General features: G+C 45.2%; 1 protein-coding gene across 2 annotated transcripts in view; it reads left to right on the top strand.

The window, feature by feature from the left end:
* The first annotated feature begins 15,883 nt into the window (after positions 1-15,883).
* Positions 15,884-20,941, top strand: part of ctif (CBP80/20-dependent translation initiation factor) — a 442,611-nt gene continuing 437,553 nt past the window's right edge. For both annotated transcript variants that reach the window (XM_051929787.1, XM_051929786.1), the window contains exon 1: positions 15,884-16,049. The gene's annotated coding sequence lies outside the window, so the exon portion shown is untranslated. The remainder of the gene's footprint in view (positions 16,050-20,941) is intronic.

The following is a 20,941-nucleotide window of genomic DNA, read 5'->3' as shown; positions in this document are numbered from 1 at the left end:
TGACTAATTTAAGTTTTCATTTTTTCATTTGCACTTCATGTTGTTACACTGTGGACCCTGAGCTGCACAATTTCATCTATTTGTATACTTGTATATGGTGGAGATGACAAAGTTCGCTTTGACTTTATTTCCTCAGACGTTCTCACAAACTGCCGGAGGTGGCAAAAGTACACAAGTTCTTTACTCAAGTAAAAGAACAGATACTTGTGTGAAAAAAGACTCTGGTAAAAGTACAAGTACTCATTCAACTTTTTTAGTTAAGTAAAAGTAAAAAAAGTACAGTCTCTGAAATATACTCAAAATATAAAAGTCAAAAGTAGCCTCTTCAATAACGATTGTACAAGCAGTTTCTGTTCAATGTGACTGAAAACTCACAGTATATTAATACAGCAAATATCAAATCACTGTAACTTCAAATTACCAACAAAACAAAAACAGTATACTGATAATGAACATTCCCATTGCTGAAGTCAATTTTGTCAGAAATTCCTTTACTTTTACAAAACTACCATCCATTCATCCATTATCTAACCCGCTATATCCTAACCACAGGGTCACGGGGATCTGCTGGAGTCAATCTCAGCCAGCACAGGGCGCAAGGCAGGAACAGACCCAGGGCAGGGTGCCAGCCCACTGCAGGGCACACACACACACACCAAGCACACACCAGGGACAATTTAGGATCGTCAATGCACATAACCTGCCTGTCTTTGGACTGTGGGAAGAAACCCACACAGACACAGGGAGAACAAGCAAACTCCACGCAGGGAGGACCCGGGAAGCGAACCCAGGTCTCATCACAAATGGTGGATGTCTTTAATAGTACAGTTTATATTTCACCATACTCTAGTAGTTTGTGGCCCAGGAATGAACAGGTACCATATCAGGATGTAATGCAGCCATTGAGTATAGACTCCACCATGTAACTGTATAGATTGAGATGTATGGGCTTTCGTCACACAGCTTAGGAAATAAAGGTCTCATGAGACTTGTTGACTATCGCTGCAACGTGTTGTGCTCACTTCGGGTCATCAGTGTGTGGAAGATGCCCGGATCACAGACAGACACAGGACACACAGAAGTCCCAAAGCACACACGTTTATAGATCCTTTCTGCACAATGCACCAATCACCCCAATAAACTCAGCTCTTTTCTTTCCTTTTCTCTTTCTTTCATTTCTCCTTCTGTTCTTCTGCTGCCTCCTCTCCTCTCCTCTCCTCTCCTCTCCCACAAGCTCTGCCCTCTGCCTCCCAACTCCAGCTCCCCGAATGGAGTGAGGCGGCCCCTTTTATAGTTCACCCGGATCTGCTGCAGGTGCTCCCTGACGCTCTTCCAGCAGCACTTTCTGGTGTGGCGAAAGTGCTGCATGGGCACCTGGAAGCACTTCTGGTGCACCTGGGTTCTCTTCCGGCAGCAATTCCTGGTGTGGTGGAAGTGCTGCAATTCAAGCGCCCCCCCCGGACGGGACAGGAGCCTGGAGCTGAACCCACATCGTCACACATCCTCACAGTTAAAGGAACCAAATCTATCTAAAACCCAAAGGAAAAAGGATGCATTTTTCAACTTGGATTTCAAAATGGTGACAGATGTAGCAGACCTGACGTAAGCAGGTAGTTTGTTCCAAAGCCTAGCAGTGGCCGTTACAGAAGCACAATAGAGCAGGGGTCACCAAGTCTAGTCCTGGAGGACCACCATGGCTGCAGATTTTCATTCTAACCCTTTTTTTATTGAGTGCCCTGTTTGTGCTGCTAATTAACTTTTGAGAATTCATTTGAATTGAATTGCTTTTTTAAGATTGGTTTCCCTGAATTCCTTCATCGTTCCTCTGAATTGCTTCATTTCTTTCCTTAAATGGCACCCAAACAGAAATAAAATGTGACGTGAGTGAGCCAACAGAAGACCAACAAAGTCAGGGCGTCAAACTCCAACCAGTTCCTTAATGAGGTGCCGATTCCTGTCGTTAATTAAAGCTGTTCTTTAATTTCGTGGCTTGTTGCTGCTCTCGTGGTGCATTAGCAGACATTTCCAAAATTGTTGATTTTTCTCTTTCTAAGAGCCCTGGAAAAATGTTTTGTGGACCTAAGCAGATCCTTCATCGTTCTTTATTTTCAGATACTGTATGATGGACACCAGTTGTTTTGGCTCATTTTGTGTCTCGTTATTGTTTGGCTGCTCATTAAGGAAAAAGAAACAATTAAGGGGTCTGAGTTTAAGAGCAAGTCAATTAAAATGAATTCAAAAGATGATAATTAGCAGCTGGCTACATCTCCAAATGCATAGAGGATGTTACTGTTACCAAGGATGTTACCACAAGAGCCAACCAAAAGCCCTGGATGACAAGAGAAGTGCACAAGCTGCTCATGATCAGAAATGCAGCCTTCAGATCTGGAGACAAGGCCGCCCTCAGGGTGACCAGAGCCAACCTGTCTCGCGTTGTAAGGAGAGCTAAGTGGGCATACGCGCAGAGGATCAACAAACAATTCAGCAGCACCAGAGACACGCGTCTTATATGGCAGGGCGTTCAGACAATTACAAACTACAAGCCCAACCCACACAGCAGCGATGGTGATGCCTCCCTTCCGGATGAGCTGAAGAACTTCTTCGCACGGTTTGAGGCGCAGAACAAAGAGCCTGTGAGAAAAGCAACACCTCCCTCCACTGTCCAGGTACTCTGTCAGTCCATAACTGACGTGAAGAGGACTCCATCCAGAGTCAATCCACGCAAGGCTGCAGGACCTGACAACATACCTGGTCATGTGCTCAAAGAATGTGTCAGTCAACTGGCTGGTGTCCTCACAGACATCTTCAACACATCTCTAACCCAGTCGTCAGTCCCAGTATGCTTCAAGTCGACCACCATCATACCAGTGCTGAAGAAGTCATCAGTGACATGCCTGAATGACTACCAACCAGTTGCACTCACGCCAATCATAATGAAGTGCTTCGAAAGGTTAGTCATGTCACACATAAAGACTAATCTCCCTGCCTCCCTTGACCCTCTTCAGTTTGCATACCGCTCAAACAGGTCAACTGAGGATGCCATATGCTCTGCCCTTCACCTCTCCCTGACACATCTGGATAAAAAAGACACATATGTCAGGATGCTCTTCATAGACTTTAGCTCTCCCTTCAACACAATCATCCCTCAAAAGCTGGTTGTAAAACTGAGCAGGTTGGGCCTGAACACCACCCTCTGCAATTGGATCCTGGACTTCTTGACAGAGAGGCCCCAGTCAGTTCAGATGGGCTGCAACACTTCCAGCATCATCGCACTGAGCACTGGAGCTCCACAGGGCTGCGTGCTTAGTCCACTGCTCTTCACCCTGCTGACTCACGACTGCACAGCCACACACAACACCAACCACATCATCAAGTTTGCGGATGATACGACAGTACTGGGACTGATAAGCAGGGATGATGAAACAGCATACAGAGATGAGGTGGAACAGCTGTCTGCATGGTGTGCAGACAACAATCTATCTCTCAGTGTCGACAAGACAAAAGAGATAATCGTGGACTTCAGAAAATCACATCCTGCCCACATCCCACTCAGCATCAACGGCTTAGATGTGGAGACTGTTAGAAGTACCAAGTTCCTCGGTGTGCACATAACTGAGGAACTTACATGGACACATAACACCTCATCACTAATCAACAAAGCCCAGCAGAGACTACACTTCCTGAGGCAACTGAAGCGAGCAAGTCTTCCCCCTTCCATCCTCACCATGTTCTATAGAGGCACCATTGAGTGTCCTGCCCAGCTGTATCACTGTCTGGTATGGCAACTGCAACATATCCGACTGCAAGCGCTTGCAAAGGATAGTGAAGACAGCAGAGAACATTATTGGGGTGCCTCTCCTTTTACTACAGGACATATTTTACAAACGCAGTGTACGCAAGGCCTGCAGCATTGCGCAGGACCCCTTACACCCCTCACATGGACTTTTCACACTTCTGCCATCCAAGAGAAGATACTGCAGCATCAAAGCCAGATCTGCCAGGCTGCAGGAGAGTTTTTACCCCCAAGCTGTCAGACTCCTTAACACCAGGCTGCCCCCTGGGACCTTCCACACGGCCTCAACCACCTCGAAAAAAAGAACTTTTACACATGCGAGCCACTGTCCTGCAAAAATGAGTGTGCAGGTAGAGAAGAACTGAAAATCTCATACTGACCTTTAAGTATTTTGACACTCTTGTTATCCTTCTGCTGTGAAACATTCTGACCAGTCATTGATTACACCTGTCTTAAATAACTATTATCATACACTGATAATTTCTGTATTATCTATATCTATTATCTATATATATACTTTACTAAGTCCATGGCAAGCAAGACGCACGCAAGACAGCCACGCCCACCATCTCACAGAGCCCCGCCCACCAACAATTCACTAAACAGCTGACCATGGCATGAGAGCGAAAGCATTTGCCAAGAATGTGTTCATTAATCAAGAATGAAAGTCGGAGGTTCGAAGAAGATCACATACCGTCGTAGTTCCGACCATACACGATGCCGACTGGCGATCCGGCGGTGTTATTCCCATGACCCGCCGGGCAGCCAACTGGGTAACCAAAGTCTTTGGGTTCCAGGGGGAGTATGGTTGCAAAGCTGAAACTGAAAGGAACTGATGGAAGGGCACCACCAGCTGTGGAGCCTGTGGCTTAATTTGACTCAACACGGGGAACCTCACCCGGCCCGAACGTGGCTCACACGTGCTTGTGAACTGTAGCGTATGGTTGCAAAGCTGAAACTTAAAGGAATTGATGGAAGGGCACCACCAGGTGTGGAGCCTTTGGCTTAATTGGACTCAACATGGGAAACCTCACAGGTGCATGCGACTGAGACGGTGTGTGGAAAATGAACATTCAACGTGACTCACAAGTGCATGTGGACTGTACGCAGACAAAAGCAATTCAGGTGAGGAGCTGGGGGCGGACACATGAGCAGCAGTGACGGGTCGTTCTTGAACAATTCGTTCATTTTGAACGAATCTTTAATGTGACTCGGGAAGAACGAGTCGTCTCGTGGGAGTGATTCGTTCAGTCGCACATGCGCATTTGCGCAACTTCCTATAGTTATTGATTCACCTGTTTCGAATCTTCGGGTTTTTCGAGTCGTTCGTTCATCACGTGACAGCCCCATAAGCTTAACCAACTCAGTCTGAGCCAGAAACAGAATTGATTAGTTTATCTCTCGAGCCTTCGGGTTCGAGTTGTTCGTTCATCATGTGACAGCCCCATAAGCTTAACCTATGCAGTCTGAGCCGGAAACAGAATTGATTAGTTTATCTCTCGAGTCTTTGGGTTTGAGTCGTTCGTTCATCACGTGACAGCCCCATAAGCTTAACCAACTCAGTCTGAGCCAGAAACAGAATTGATTAGTTTATCTCTCGAGCCTTCGGGTTTGAGTTGTTCGTTCATCACGTTACAGCCCCATAAGCTTAACCTAGTATGCAGTCTGAGCCGGAAACAGAATTGATTAGTTTATCTCTCGAGTCTTTGGGTTTGAGTCGTTCGTTCATCACGTGACAGCCCCATAAGCTTAACCTATGCAGTCTGAGCCAGAAAGAGAATTGATTAGTTCATTCCTCCAGTCTTTCGAGTTGTTCGTTCTTTTGTCACGTGACCACTTACCGGCTCAGTACCTCAGTCAAATACTAACGTAAAATTCCATTTGTTGTATGTTGGATCATATTTAGAAATTATCATAAAATTATCACAAATATCTAAAACGCATTTTCTTATAAATAAAAAAGGTCTGTCAATTTCTGTCACTATGATTTTGTTACTGTTTCTTGAGGATCTGTGGTGTGTTATTTTATAAATAAATAATCCTGTTACAAATAAATTATTGATTAATTTGTCCTTTCATTGTCTTTGTCTATCAGTAAAGTAAACAAACACTAGGCTATATAATAAAATAATCCAAGCCTACAATTACAAAGTACTTATAGTTAATAATCGTACACTATCTATAGCAGTGTTCATTTTTACTCCAATTTTGAGTTTCCTGGTATAATAATTGTTTTTCCTATGCAGACTTAACATATTGATCTAATATTTGTATAAAAAGATTGGTCAAAAAGGACATAATGACAAAGTAAAAGCAAATAACATTTTGAATTTGAATGAATAAGGTTAGTTTAAAATATTAAGGTTATGATAACTTAAACTTCAGGTTGTAACCCAAAATAAAATAAAAACTGGAGAGTTAAAGTCATTTACTTAAAAATATAATGTGCTAGGGTCACACAAAGGTTTAACCAATGGTTCAGCTGAAGGACAACTGTCACTCAAGACTGTCACCAAGGGAACGGTGACCATTCCACACCCATCCCCCCTTGTTTTGCACTAGGTGAGGAGCAGAGAAGAGTCTAAGACAGATTTTAACACCTCAGGAGAATGAGCACTAGAAAAAGGAGTGATGTTTGGACTCATTTTGTGGCAACTTCAGCCACTGAGCAGGCAGTGCATACTGAACGATGACTAAGAGATGACTTAAGAAATCGGCAGACTAGAATGGCGGGGGACAGAATGGGCGTCAGACGATCGAACTTGCCTATCTAGAGGATGTAAATGTCCTAACACGGGTTCCGTAGGTGAACCTGCGGAAGGATCGTTACTGGTGGTGCCGACCCGTCGTTGGACGGTTAGGACCCGAAACCTCTCGGACACGCTTCCCCGCCCTGTCTCCAGAGTTCCATCTTTGCATTCACTCACAGTGGTATCCTCATACCCACCCCATTTGGACAACCGTGTCTTTCAGGAAGTGTTCACCCATCAATACATAATTATGCGCCGTATGCTACGCCGCGGGTTGGCTAGTTTATTATTTATTTATTATATTACATATCTTACACAGGGTGGCGCAGTGGGTAGCGCTGCTGCCTTGCAGTTGGGAGACCTGGGGGACCTGGGTTCGCTTCCCGGGTCCCTCCCTGCGTGGAGTTTGCAGGTTCTCCCTGTGTCTGCGTTGGTTTCCTCCCACAGTCCAAAGACATGCAGGTTAGGTGGATTGGCGATTCTAAATTGGCCCTAGTGTGTGCTTGGTGTGTTTGTGTGTGTCCTGCGGTGGGTTGGCACCCTGCCCGGGATTGGTTCCTGCCTCGTGCCCTGTGTTGGCTGGGATTGGCTCCAGCAGACCCCCGTGACCCTGTGTTCGGATTCAGCAGGTTGGAAAATGGATGGATGGATATCTTACACATCAATATTGCTGCTACTTCTTTGTCTTGTCTTTGCACAATGTCTTGTCTTGTTTGTGTTTTAATTTTAAATTTAAATTTTAACTCTATTTTTAATTTATTATTTGCACGTCATGTTGTTACACTGTGGACCCTGAGCTTTGCAATTTCGTCTATCTGTATACTTATATATGGTTGAGATGGCAATAAAGCTCACTTTGACACTTTTGATTTTGAAAAACACATCATTAATTAGAAAAAGGTTTAGAATGAAAACCTGCAGCCGCGGTGGTCCTCCAGGACTGGAGTTGGCGACCCCTGAACTAGAGAGTAGACACTGCTAAGAGCGTCTGATCAGAAGACCTAAGTTGGTAAGATGGAATGTAAAAGGGTTAAAAGGTCATAGACACAGGAAGGCACTATCCCATTTAAGCACTTAATAAACAATAGCACCTTAAAATCAACTCTGTAAACGGACCGGAAGACAATGAAGGGAAGCTAAGACAGGAGAGATCTGGTCACGCTTACATGTGCCTGCCAGAAATCTAACCGCAGCGTTTTCTACCAAAACCTGCAGCCACTGTGGCCCTTCAGGAATTAAGCTGCACACCCCTGACTTAGGTGCAGGAGTTGTTGAGCCTTCTTCACCACTTTATTTAGTGTGAACAATATACCATGTGAGTTCTTCATTGATATGTCCACCAAGGAACTTAAACCTGCTCACTCTCTCCACATTGGTGATGACAGGGGAGTGTAGGCCTCCTTGCTTTCTGAAGTCCGCTCTTACCTCTTAAGGAAGAGCCAGTTTTCCTGGCACCAGCGTGTCAGGGCTCTGATTTCCTTCCTGTATTTCATCTCATCGCCATTAGAAATAAGACCCACTACCATTGTGTTATCAGCAGATTTCACGGTAATGGTAGACTTGTGCCCAGCTATACTGACATGGGTGTAGAAGGAAAATCTCAATAATTGCATTTGTTAGACGTGACTCCGCAAATTAACTGTGATTCACACTCGACATGACCTCAGAACTTTTGAATCGGTTAAAACAAACATGATCTCTATGTGACATTTTTCCAACCCAATGATTTGGAACTGGAACATGTTTGCTGATTAAAATGGATACAAAGCCGGCACTAAATTCAGTACACTTTCAAAGTCAGCAATTATTATTAATGGTAATAAAGTTACTGTGGTGGGCTGGCGCCCTGCCCGGGGTTTGTTTCCTGCCTTGTGCCCTGTGCTGGCTGGGATTGGCTCCAGCAGAACCCCGTGACCCTGTAGTTAGGATATAGTGGGTTGGATAATGGGTGGATGGTAATAAAGTTAGCTTGTTATTCTTCATGTAGGACTCAGCAATGAAAAGGTTAACAAAAGTTATTTTTTTCTTTTTACTAGGGGGATTTGCCCCCTGCTCGCTTATCTCGACCCACGGGGCACACTACACGCCAGCCAACTTCACGTCTCTGCCGCTCGCGTTGTGAAAGGGGGGGGGGCTGAACGCATGCTAAGGAGATGCGGACATATCAGCTGCAGGCTTGCTGCTGCCGAGCTGCGTGTTCTGCTTGTTGCGCTGCGTGTCGATCATTTAAAAGCCTGTACAGCAGCTGTCCTTTTGTCTCACTGCCTTGTCTCACACGACATTAAAGTGTCTCTCGCGGGACTCTCATGGGACGTTAAAGTGTCTTCCGAGAAGATCACGTCCCGAACCAAGATTTTTTTATTATAATAGAGAGATTTACTGAAGTAGTCGATGCTCGCCTTGCGAATCACAGTAATGCTGTGTATTCGGCTGACCCTTTATAATTCTGCTTACATGTTGTAGTAGGTTTTTCCCTATGAGAGAAAAGACTTCCACAAAGAAAAAGATTTGGGGACCGTCCCCGTGTAATGTCCGTTGGACAAAAGACTTTTTGCAGTGATCAAAACCATGTATAGCATTTGATACCGTTACAACTTCAGCTCAGCATTCAACACGATCATTCCTTAGCAGCTGATGGAAAAGCTGAGCTTGCTGGGACTGAACACCTACCTCTGTAACTGGATTCTGAGAGACCTCAGTCAGTCAGGATTGGAGACAACATCTCCAGAACCACCACACTGAGCACTGGAGCCCCTCAAGGCTGTGTGCTTAGTCCATTACTGTTCACACTGCTGACTGATGACTGTGCAACAATGCACAGCTCTAATTACATCATAGAATTTGTCGATGACACGACTGTGGTGGGTCTCATCAGCAACAACAGTAAGTCAGCATACAGAGAGGAGGTGCAGCGGTTAACGGACTGGTGTAAAACCAATAACCTGTCTCTGAATGTAGACAAAACAAAGGAGATGATTTTTGACTTTAGGAAGACTAAGAGTGACCATCTGCCACTGAACATTGACGGCTCAACTGTGGAGGTCGTCAATAGCACCAAATTCCTTGGTGTCCACCTCTGCAGAGAACCTCACCTGGTCCCACAACACCAGCTCTTCAGCCAAGAAAGCCCAGCAGCGGCTCTACTTCCTGCATAGGCTGAGGAAAGCCCATCTTCCACCAGCTATTCTAACAACATTCTACAGAGGAACCATAGAGAGGATCCTGAGCAACTACATCACTGTCTGGTTTGGAAATTGCACGGTCAAGGATCGCAAAGCCCTACAACAGAAAGTGAAGACAACTGAGAAGATCGTCACTGTCTCTCTTCCCTCCATCATGGACATTTACACCACACGCTGCATCCGTAAAGCCACCAGCATTGTGAATGATCCAACACACCCCTCACATTCACTGTTTACACTCCTACCATTGGGAAAAAGGTACGAAGCATTCGGGCCCTCACCTCCAGAATGTGTAACAGTTTCTTCCCCCAAGCAGTCAGACTCCTGAACTCTCATGGACCGGACTGATATCTGATATATGTGCTCTGTTCTCCATGATTGCACATGTTTGCACATTTGACTCACATGCACCTTGTTATATATTATGTGTCTTTATGTTATGTTATGTGTTGTGGATTCTTTGTTGTCCTGTGTTTTATGTAGTACCATGGTCCTGAAGGAACGTTGTTTCGTTTCACTGTATGCTGTACTACTCTATATGGATGAAATGACAATAAATACTCTTGAATCTTGAAAAATGTCGTTTTTATACAGAGGACAAAATGGAGATGGGACGTGAGTTGGCAGGAGATGACGTTGAAACTGTGGGATGGATACGACGTCGTCAAAGGTGGACCAGAAGTGATGAGGTAACGGTAGTGATGTCATCAGAGGGAGCCGATAGTAGTGTTGTCTGGAAGGGCCAGAAGTGACGTTATTTGGAGGCGTCAGATGTGACGTTTTGGTGACCATCTTGGAACCCGGAAGTAAGTAATCAAACACTGTTGTAAGTCGCTCTGGATAAGAGCGTCTGCTAAATGATGTAAATGTAAATGTAAATGTAATCATCCATCCATCCATTTTCCAACCCGCTGAATCCAAACACAGGGTCACGGGGGTCTGCTTGAGCCAATCCCAGCCAACACAGGGCGCAAGGCCGGAACCAATCCTGGGCAGGGTGCCAACCCACCGCAGAGTAAGTAATCATTTTTCGTCTTTTTGTTTGATGAAAAGAAAGAGAGAGAGAGACGTTACAACCGCACATCAACCCCCCTGTCTCACGATGTTTCACTCACCTTTGGGCTTGTTGAGTGCCTCCTAAGCGTACGTGTGTGACAATGCTTAAGTTAACCTGCAATTGCTTCATCCTGGGTATGATAATAATAATTCTTTACATTTATATAGCACCTTTCTCACTACTCAAAGCGCTCGCCACAAAGGGAGGACCCGGGAAGCGAACCCACAATCTCCTTACTGCAAAGCAGCAGCACTACCACTGCGCGGATGTTAATCTACATCCAGCCCTGCAAGCAGGTCCAAAATCTTGGGGGTTGGTGGCAGGATTGGCATTCCAGCCACCGTAAATAAAACCTCACACTGTTCCAGTATGGTGCTGAGGTGTCACCAGGTGATATGACATATGCTGGGTGTGGCAATGTGCTACAAATGCATGTTCCCAGCCTCTCTCTATGCTGATGTGGCGATACATGCCACAGGATCAGCACTAACGTTGCTTTTAGGTATTTGCAATACAGGTGAGGCACGATGCCCCCCATGAAGTCCTGTTTTAATTGGGACCGGAGTGGGTGATCATTTAACAGCCTTCACGTGGGGTCGGTAGGGAAGTTGAGAGTGGAAATGTTTTTAAGCATAGCAATGGGTGCAGTGTGGACATCAGTGACGTTCATGGCTGGTGACTCCTTCAGAGTCAGAGTTACAAATATATGAACCCCTAAGAGTATCTTATTTACTATTCAATCGGCAGCCAGCATGCTCCTTGACTACTGGTTATGTTTCATATCTCATCTCATTCTTTACGCACACAGAGGTAAGGCGCATATTCGGCTAAGAAAGAACGTTACATTTATAGCAGCGACAGAGAGCGCATTTGCAATTCCGCAATTCATACTCATCCATCCATCCATTCATTTTCCAACCCATTGAATCTGAACACAGGGTCACGGGGGTCTGCTGGAGCCAATCCCAGCCAACACAGGGCACAAGGCAGGAACCAATCCCGGGCAGGGTGCCAACCCACCGCAGGACACACACAAACATACCCACACACCAAGCACACACTAGGGCCAATTTAGAATCGCCAGTCCACCTAACCTGCATGTCTTTGGACTGTGGGAGGAAACCCACGCAGACACGGGGAGAACATGCAAACTCCACGATGGGAGGGTCCGGGAAGTGAACCTGGGTCTCCTAACTGTGAGGCAGCAGCGCTACCCACTGCGCCACCGTGCTGCCCTCATACTCATTCAATACAAATGAAAGTATTGAGTAGTGTACAAAAAAAAAAAACACATTTCAATTTTGACTTTAATTGATCTATTTAGTTACTTTTTAAAACTCTGATGCTTTAATCAATTTTAATAGAGACTGTTCAACAAAAGGATAACACCAAAAACAAAAGAATATTTTATTTAAGGTCAAAATTTAGTTTTTAAATATTGCATTGTTTTTTTTTCTTAGTCTGATACTTTTTTTTATTAAATTGAAAACCGTTTATGCTCTTACCTTTATTTGAAAATGAAGTCCATGCGCTTATCCTTCTCCACGAAAATCTCCGTCACTTTCTTGTAAAAGTCCTCCTTGTTTTCCTTTAGTTTTATAAATCTTAATCTTCCATTTTGGCAGTCAGTCGGAACAAAAAAATAAAAATAAGCGGACCGCTGCAGTACCCTTGACTTTCTGATGTCACTAACTTATTGGCGCCTCTGCGTAGAAGAACAGCAGCAACGAGCGCCTGCTGGGCTTACATGCGCCCCCTTCAGGGCGGCACAGTACTGTCTGCCTCACTCACCTTGTGCCTTTTCAGTGCAGTTTTATGTCCGATCAGCAAGACTGAATATGTCACACACATTCATTAAAGATGTTAGCCAGACTGTGGAATGTCAGGGTGTATAATAAACGTGTCTGCAAACATTAGATTGGCGACATACAGAGAGACAGCAGCAGGCACACGCCAATCACATGCATCAACCCCGTCAGTGTGTGAGGAGAGCGCAGTCCGAGGGGAGGTGAGGGTCATCGCTGCAGCACCTCATGTTTCTCCTCTGTATTTGAACAGGAAATGCGCCAGTTCAGCGATTTTGACTATAAAAATGATCAAAATTATTGGAATCATACAGAAAACAAAATTATAGCACAGACCAGTGGACACATTTATTTTATGTTATCATTATTAGTTTTTTTTACTTTTCATGATGACAGGTGAGGCTCTGCCTCCCTGGTGGTAATGCACCTTTATGTTGGTCTGCCAACTGTCAGTAAATAAAGAAGAAGAAGAAGAAGAAGAAGAAGAAGAAGAAGAAGAAGAAGAAGACATACTACCAGTAGTGTAAAGGTCAATGTTTGAGAGATCAGATAGGGGCGGTTTTTGTGAGGATGAAGGTGATTGTCCTGTTGGAGGACAGTGATCAGTAGAAAAGAAAAGCGAGAGAGTTTTTTCATTTTTTACCAACTTTACATTTCTGAGAGAAGGAGAACGAGCGAGAGTGAGGCAGTGATTGCCCCCTAGGATTATGTCATTAAGGTCATGAGGTGAGGTGTGCAGAGCCCCTCTGGGACTACAACGAGTAGGATGTGAGGAGGGTCTGACCAGCTAGAGCCAGTGTCTGTGGCAGTGACGGCTGCTGGGAATACCCTTTGGTGGTACAACATGATGAGGTGACACAGAGCAAATATGACGAGGCTGCTGGGAATATCTTAGGGCTATGCGTGTGCCGCAGTGGGAGCGGAGATATAGCAGACTAGAGTAGTGCACGTTTGATAATGAATAGAGTCCAGCTGCAGATGAGACAGACTGAAGCCTCACACACGTTAAGCGACCTGACGCACGCTGTGATGGAGATGTGCCTCTCCTGGAGTGGGTTTTTCTAGTTTGTTTTTAAAGGGTCTCATTTAGAAGGATTGGTGTTTTCAGTGCTTTCCTGGTTTGTACCCACTATGACCACTATGGGGCGATACAGCACTCCAGACACAACCACAAGTTCTGATTCCAATAAAAGTTTTATTATAATAAATTACCTTAAGAAAGACATCTTTAATATAATAATCCCAAGACAAACACAATGCATTTCTTTTTCTCTTCTTCTTACCTCCTCCACTCCTCCCAGGCAAGCTTTGTACTTTGTGGTACCCGGATGGGGGTGGTACCCAGCCAGGACGCCCGAGAAGACCGGAGGAGGGCTTGTGCCTCCTCCAGACCTCGAGGGGGCGACCGCCCTGGGGGCCATGGGTACAGAGCTGGGAAGCTCGACCCTGTAGGGGCCCGTGGTCACCACCAGGGGGCACCCCAATACCAGTAGGACCCTGGACCTCAGCACTTATGCCACTCCCGGAAGTGCTGGGGGGAAGAAAAGAGGGGACACCCGGAGTGCTTCCGGGGATACAGCCGGCACTTCCGCCACACTGGGGCGTGTTGGTGGGAGATTGCTGGGGACACACCTGGAGCACATCCGGGTGCTTATTTAAAGGGGCCGCCTCCCTTCAGAGGGTGACTTGAATCGAGTGGAAGAAGGATGAGGTCTCTGGAGGAGAGAAGGAGGCGGTCTGAAGAGAGAGAGAGAGAAGGCATTGTTTATTGGCCTGGACTGTGGGGTATTGGGGCTTGTGTGAGTAAATTGTAATATGGAAACCCTAAATAAACATGTGTGGGGTAATTTAAGCGTGTCTGCCTGTCTGTGTCCAGGTCATATTCCACACCTTCTTCCACCCGACTCCAACTCAATTGGGTGAAGCGGAGTAGCTCCTTTTATAGAAGATCTGGGAGTACTTCTCATGCCAGGCGGAAGCTCCACAAAGTGGGGTTCACAGATCCCTGCAGCACCCTCTGGTGGCACCCAAAGAACCCAAAAAGGGCAGTAAAGTTCCTAGCAGGCTCTGTGAGTATCTGAATAGGCATGTAAGTCCAGGGATGCTGCCATCTAATGTATCAGGGAGAGACTGTACCCACGTCTACTTCTTTGTATTGGCCTTCTGGCTGGGTAATGATCCTTGCTCCAGCCCAGCCAGGATGCCAACTCACTCTTTTTATTGATCTTCTGCCAACTCCCTGGCAAACACAGGAATTGTTCTGCACTTTCTTCATCCTGGCCTCCTGACCAAGGTAATGAACGAGTACCCCTTCTAGAAGGGATGCCAGCCCGGTGGTGCAGTCCATCACACCATCTTATTCTTTGAAACTATCTGGAACATTTTATCCATGTATTTGACTGTTTAACTTATTGACTTGTTTGTGAAAATAACTATGTCTCTCACTAACCGCTGTGCCCATCTCGGCATACAGACTACTAGATCTCTAGTTAACACCCGAGTGTCAGGAACATCCCAGCATAGTGACCCCTGAGAACTGTAATAGTAATATAATTTAAAAATAATAAATAGTTTATACATAATAATAGCTTATAAAATACTAGTATAATAGTATATAAAATAAGAATATTTTATAATAGTAATAGTTTATAAAATACTGATAAGCATTACATGCATTGGTTCCTGCCTTATATCATATGTGAATTTGTGAATTTCCCCTTGGGATTAATAAAGTATCTATCTATCTATCTATCTATCTATCTATCTATCTATCTATCTATCTATCTATCTATCTATCTATCTATCTATCTATCTATCTATCTATCTATCTATCTATCTATCTATCTATCTATGTTGCTGCATAGGCTCTGGCATTTCATGACCCTGAATCAGATTAAGAAGTCTGTAGATGAACATGTGAATTAAACTGAAGTTTATTACATTGAATTGAGAGCACAATCCTAAGGAGCTGAAAAAATATAATCGTATGTGTATTTTAATTAGGAGTTGAAGTGATTTGCTTTAAAAAATATTAGGTTGCATGTAAACCAATCCACCCCATTAATCCATTGTGATGCAGCCATTCTCCAATCCTTATGCAGTATGCAATTAAATATTCAAAACAATAAAAACAAACCATCCATCGGCTGAATTATAACTCTAATCCATATCTGAAGGAAGAATCAGGATAAACTCTCGTGTAATATGGCGACCTTCCTAACGGCCGATCTCCGTTTCTTGTAGGCGTATCTATGGTCAACAAACGAACTGCTTTTCCCATGATTCCGCATCCCGGGTGCACGTGTCCCCTCTGCAGCCGGACCAAACGTCATAGTCTAGCAGCAAGGAGTGTTACAGGGAGGTAATCGCCCCCTCTTCGCACCATCATATAGTCGTCCTTTCACTAAAAGAAACACTTATGAGAGAACGCCAAGGAGGATAAAAAGGGATCTGCGGCTTTAGGTAAGGCGTGTCGATGTGCTACCGGGGACTGAACTGCGGGAAGTTTCAGAAGGGCGGGGGTGGGAGCTGCCGGCACTTGATTGACTGCTACTGTTTATATTGTGTCATAGCGGAGCTTTAACTTGGGGGTGCTGGCTGCAGTTGTGTAGGGAGGAAGGGTCACAAGCTATCTTTGCGCTGATTTTTGTGAATGGCAGAATCAGATCGTTATGCTTATGTCTTTTGTGTTGTAACGAGCGAGGTGCTCGCCCAGCAGGCGTCAGTTGCGTGGCTGCAGCGTAGTGTGACAGTGCGATCTCCCACCTTACCCCACCCCCCCTTCAAAAAAAAAAAAGAGTATGCCTGCTCTGCCATTGTGTATGAAAAAGGGGCTGGGGGGTTGCGGTCGAGTCAGAATCCCGGAAGCAGGTCCTCGGGGCTCCTGTCCGCGATTTAAAGATCGGCCCTGGCAGGATGCATTTCTCACATGCCTGGAATACTACGCGTGGCTACATATGACAACACGCAGTCTTTGACAGCTTCTTTCAAAGCAGCAGCGGGCGCAACGCACACCCCCAGGACACACACCTGCACTGATCGGTGAGTAGAGGACATGGGCTCCGGTGTCAGTGCGGCCCTGTTGTCATCCTGGACCGGGTAACCACTCTGCGGTTTTCTTGCCGTTCAGGCTTTTACATCCCATGCAAGGTGTGGGCAGCTTGGCCTATCTCTACGACAGTGAATGACTTGCAGGCTACATGCAGGTTTCATTCAGCCACTGCAGAGCACCCACCACCCCGTTCCTAACAATCCCCCCCTGCCACCCAACCCCCGGGTAAGGCACAGTTTGGACTCTTGGCAACCTTCAACCTCTCTTTGAACCTTTGAACTGTACGTGTTATGTCCATCCATTTTTGAAACAATGCATTCATTTTGATATTATTGTAATAGTTTAAATATTTTACCATTGACAACTCGGGAGAGTTCAAATTTATTCAAATGTGTATTTGCTTATCAGACACATTTATCCTAAACAACTTACAGAAAAAAAAGGTCAGCATAATTGAGTAGACATGAATCTGGGGGACTGGTTGGGAGGCAGTCTTAGAGGACAAGGTGACAGAATTGATCACCACAAGTGAAGAGCTCCGAACAATAGGCCTGGAACCTAACAAACCCACCAGGACCTGACAACATTCCTCCTCGAGTGCTTCAAGGGGTCTGAACCCTCAACACACATTTGTAGAAAGTCACCGAGCAATGGGGACATTCTTAAGGACTGGAAAATAGCAAAAAGGGCGACTGGGCAGATCCAACTATAAGCCAGTAAACGTAATGTGCATCGCAGGTGAATTAATGGAAGGAATTATTAAGGAGAAGAAGGAGGAGTGCATGGCATGAACAGGAGTGTTAGGAAATGGTCAACATGGTTTCCGAGTGAGGTTGTGTTATGCTAAGATGCTGGAATTCTGTCAGAAAGCAACATAAGGATGCAATCAGAATGGTGCTTATTATTTTATTTCTCTTGATTTTCAGAAAGCGTTTGATAAGGTCCCGTGTGAGAGGTTAGGCATCAAACTAAAAGAAGTGGGAGTTCAGGGTGTGGTGTGTAGAGGGGGATTGACACAGGGAGCAGAGGGTGATGGCGTGAGGAACCTTAGCAGAATTGGCTGAAGTTAAGAGTGGTGTCCCTCAGAGATCAGCGCTGGGGCTGCTGCTGTTTTTAATTTATTTAAATGATTTGGATAGGAATATAAATAACAAGCTGGTTAAATTTGCAGATGATTCCAAGAAGGGTGGATTGTCAGATAATCTGGATTCCATTGAATCATCACAGAGGGATTGGGACGGCGCACAGGCTTGGGTAGATTTGTGGCAGTTGACATTGAATGTAAGTACAGGTGCATCTCAATAAATTGGAATATAATCGAAAAGTTAATTTATTTCAGTAATTCAATTCAAAAAGTGAAACTCATATTATATAGATTCATTACACACAGAGTGATATATTTCAAGTGTTTATTTCTTTTCATTTTGCTGATTATGGCTTATAGCTAATGAAAACCCAAAATTCAGTATCTCAGAAAATTAGAATATTGTGAATAAGTTCAGTATTGTAGGCTCCTGGTGTTCCACTCCACTCGTCTAATGAACCCAAAACACCTGCAAAGGGGGTCCTGAGCCTTTAAATGGTCCCTCAGTCTGGTTCAGTTGGCCACACAATCATGTGGACGACCGCTGACTTGACAGTTGTCCAGAGGACAGTCATTGAGACCCTCCACAAGAAGGGGAAGCCATATAGCTAAAGAAGCTGGCTTCTCACAGAGTGCTGTATCCAAGCTTATTAATGGAAAAATGTGTCAGAAAAAGGTGCACAGCCTTGAGAGGATTGTGAAGAATTTGGGGGAGATTCCCAAGGAGTGGACTGCGGCTGGAGTCAGTGCTTCAAGAGCCACCACACACAGACATGTGTATGCGAGACAATGGCTACAACTGTCACAGCATTCCTTGTGTCAAGCCACTCCTGAACAAAAGACAACGTCAGAAGCGTCTTACCAGGGCTAAGAAGAAAACGGACTGGACTGTTAACAGCTCAGTGGTCCAAAGTCCTCTTTTCAGGTGAAGTTTCATTTGGAAGTCAAAGGTCCCAGAGTCTGGAGGAAGAGTGGAGAGGCACAGAATTCAAGTTGCTTGAGGGTCCAGTGTGAAGTTTCCACAGTCAGTGATGATTTGGGGAGCCATGTCATCGGCTGGTGTTGGTCCACTGTGTTTGTTTTATCAAGTCCAAAGCCAGCGCAGCCAGACGTCTACCAGGACATTTCAGAGCACTTCATGCTTCCCTATGCTGACAAGCTTTATGGAGATGCTGATTTCATGTACCAGTAGGACTTGGCACCTGCCCACACTGCCAAAAATACCAATACCTGGTTTAATGACTGTGGTATCACTGTGCTTGATTGGCCAGCAAACTCGCCTGACCTAAACACCCCATAGAGAAGCTATCAAGAAGAAGATGAGCGACACCAGAGCCAACAATGCAGACGAGCTGAAGGCCGCTATCAATGCATTGTGGGCTTCCATAACACCTCAGCAGTGCCACAGGCTGATCACCTTCATGCCACGCCACATTGATGCAGTAATTCATGCAAAAGGAGCCCCGACTGAGTATTTGGACATACTGTTCAGTAGACCAACATTTCTGTATTAAAAATCATTTTTTTTTATTGGTCTTATGTAATATTCTAATTTTCTGAGATACTGAATTTGGAGTTTTCATTACCTGTAAGCCATAGTCAGCAAAACGAAAAGAAATAAACACTTGAAACATATCACTCTGTGTGTAATGAATCTATATAATATAGGAGTTTTACTTTTTTGAATTGAATTACTGAAATAAATGAACTTTTCGATGATAATTCTAATTTATTGAGATGCACCTGGAAATGTGAAGTGTTACACTTAGGAAGTAAAAATGTCAGGTGTGAATACAGAATGGCCGGTCAGAAACTTGAAAGTACCCCTTATGAGAAGGATTTACGAATTGTCGTGGACTTGTCAGGATTAACAGAAAGTCTGGTATCTTTCAAGTCAAAGTTATTTCATAGCATACGAGATCTGTGCCTTTGCCATGTATAATTGTGTTCTAAATAGGGCTGGGCAAGTTAACGCATTAATTAATTAACGCCGACAATTATTTTATTGCTTGTTAACACAGTTTTTGTTGTTGATATTATTATTATTATTTTGAAAGTCTCAGTCTCGCTAGCGATCGATGGAGATCAGTGATCTTCTTGTTACAGCGCTTTTCGATACGCTTTTGCTAGAAGGAAAGTTAGCTTTGTTGATTTGACCTCGATTCCCTGCGCGTGCATGAGTAGCGAATTTCAAACAGCTTCTAAAATGGCCTGTGGAGCGATACCAAAGTGAATGCTCAAAGCAAAATAATCCGTGGATGACTTTTTTTTTATTATTATGGCTGAATTGGACTCTGATTTGCTCTGATTTGCTTGGTGTGTGCCCTGCGGTGGGCTGGCTCCCTGCCCGGGGTTTGATTCCTGCCTTACGCCTTGTGTTGGCTGGGATTGGCTGAAGCAGACCCCCGTGACCCTGTAGTTAGGATATAGCGGTTCGAATGATGGATGGATGGATTCTGACTCGTCAGACTCCGATTTTGATGCAAGTGATCTGGAGATGGGGTGGCACGGTGGCGCAGTGGGTAGCGCTGCTGCCTCGCAATAAGGAGACCTGGGTTTGCGTCTCATGTCCTGCCTGCGTGGAGTTTGCATGTTCTCCCCGTGTCTGCGTGGGTTTCCTCCCACAGTCCAAAGACATGCAGGTTAGGTGCATTGGTGATCCTAAATTGTCCCTACTGTGTGCTTGGTGTGTGCCCTGCGTTGGGCTGGCGCCCTGCCCGGGGTTTGACTCCAGCCTTACACCTTGTGTTGGCTGGTATTGGCTGAAGCAGACCCCCGTGACCCTGTAGTTAGGATATAGCGGGTTGAATGATGTATGGATGGATTCTGACTCGTCAGACTCTGATTTTGATGCAAGTGATCTGGAGATGGGGCGGCACGGTGGCGCAGTGGGTAGCGCTGCTGCCTTGCAGTAAGGAGCCCTGGGTTCCCTTCCTGGGTCCTCCCTATGTGGAGTTTGCATGTTCTCCTCGTGTCTGCGTGGGTGTCCTCCCACAGTCCAAAGACATGCAGGTTAGGTGGTTTGGTGATCCTAAATTGTCCCTACTGTGTGCTTGGTATGTGCCCTGTGGTGGGCTGGCGCCCTGCCCGGGGTTTGTTTCCCGCCTTGCGCCCTTGTGTTGGCTGGGATTGGCTCAAGCAGACCCCTGTGACCCTGTAGTTAGGATATAGCGGGTTGAATGATGGGTGGTGATCTGGACATGGATATCAAAAACGAAA

This window comes from Erpetoichthys calabaricus, chromosome 7 (assembly GCF_900747795.2).
Source record: "Erpetoichthys calabaricus chromosome 7, fErpCal1.3, whole genome shotgun sequence".
Lineage (NCBI taxonomy): Eukaryota > Metazoa > Chordata > Cladistia > Polypteriformes > Polypteridae > Erpetoichthys > Erpetoichthys calabaricus.
Note: the sequence above shows the minus strand (reverse complement) of the source record. Positions and strands in the feature narration are given on the sequence as shown.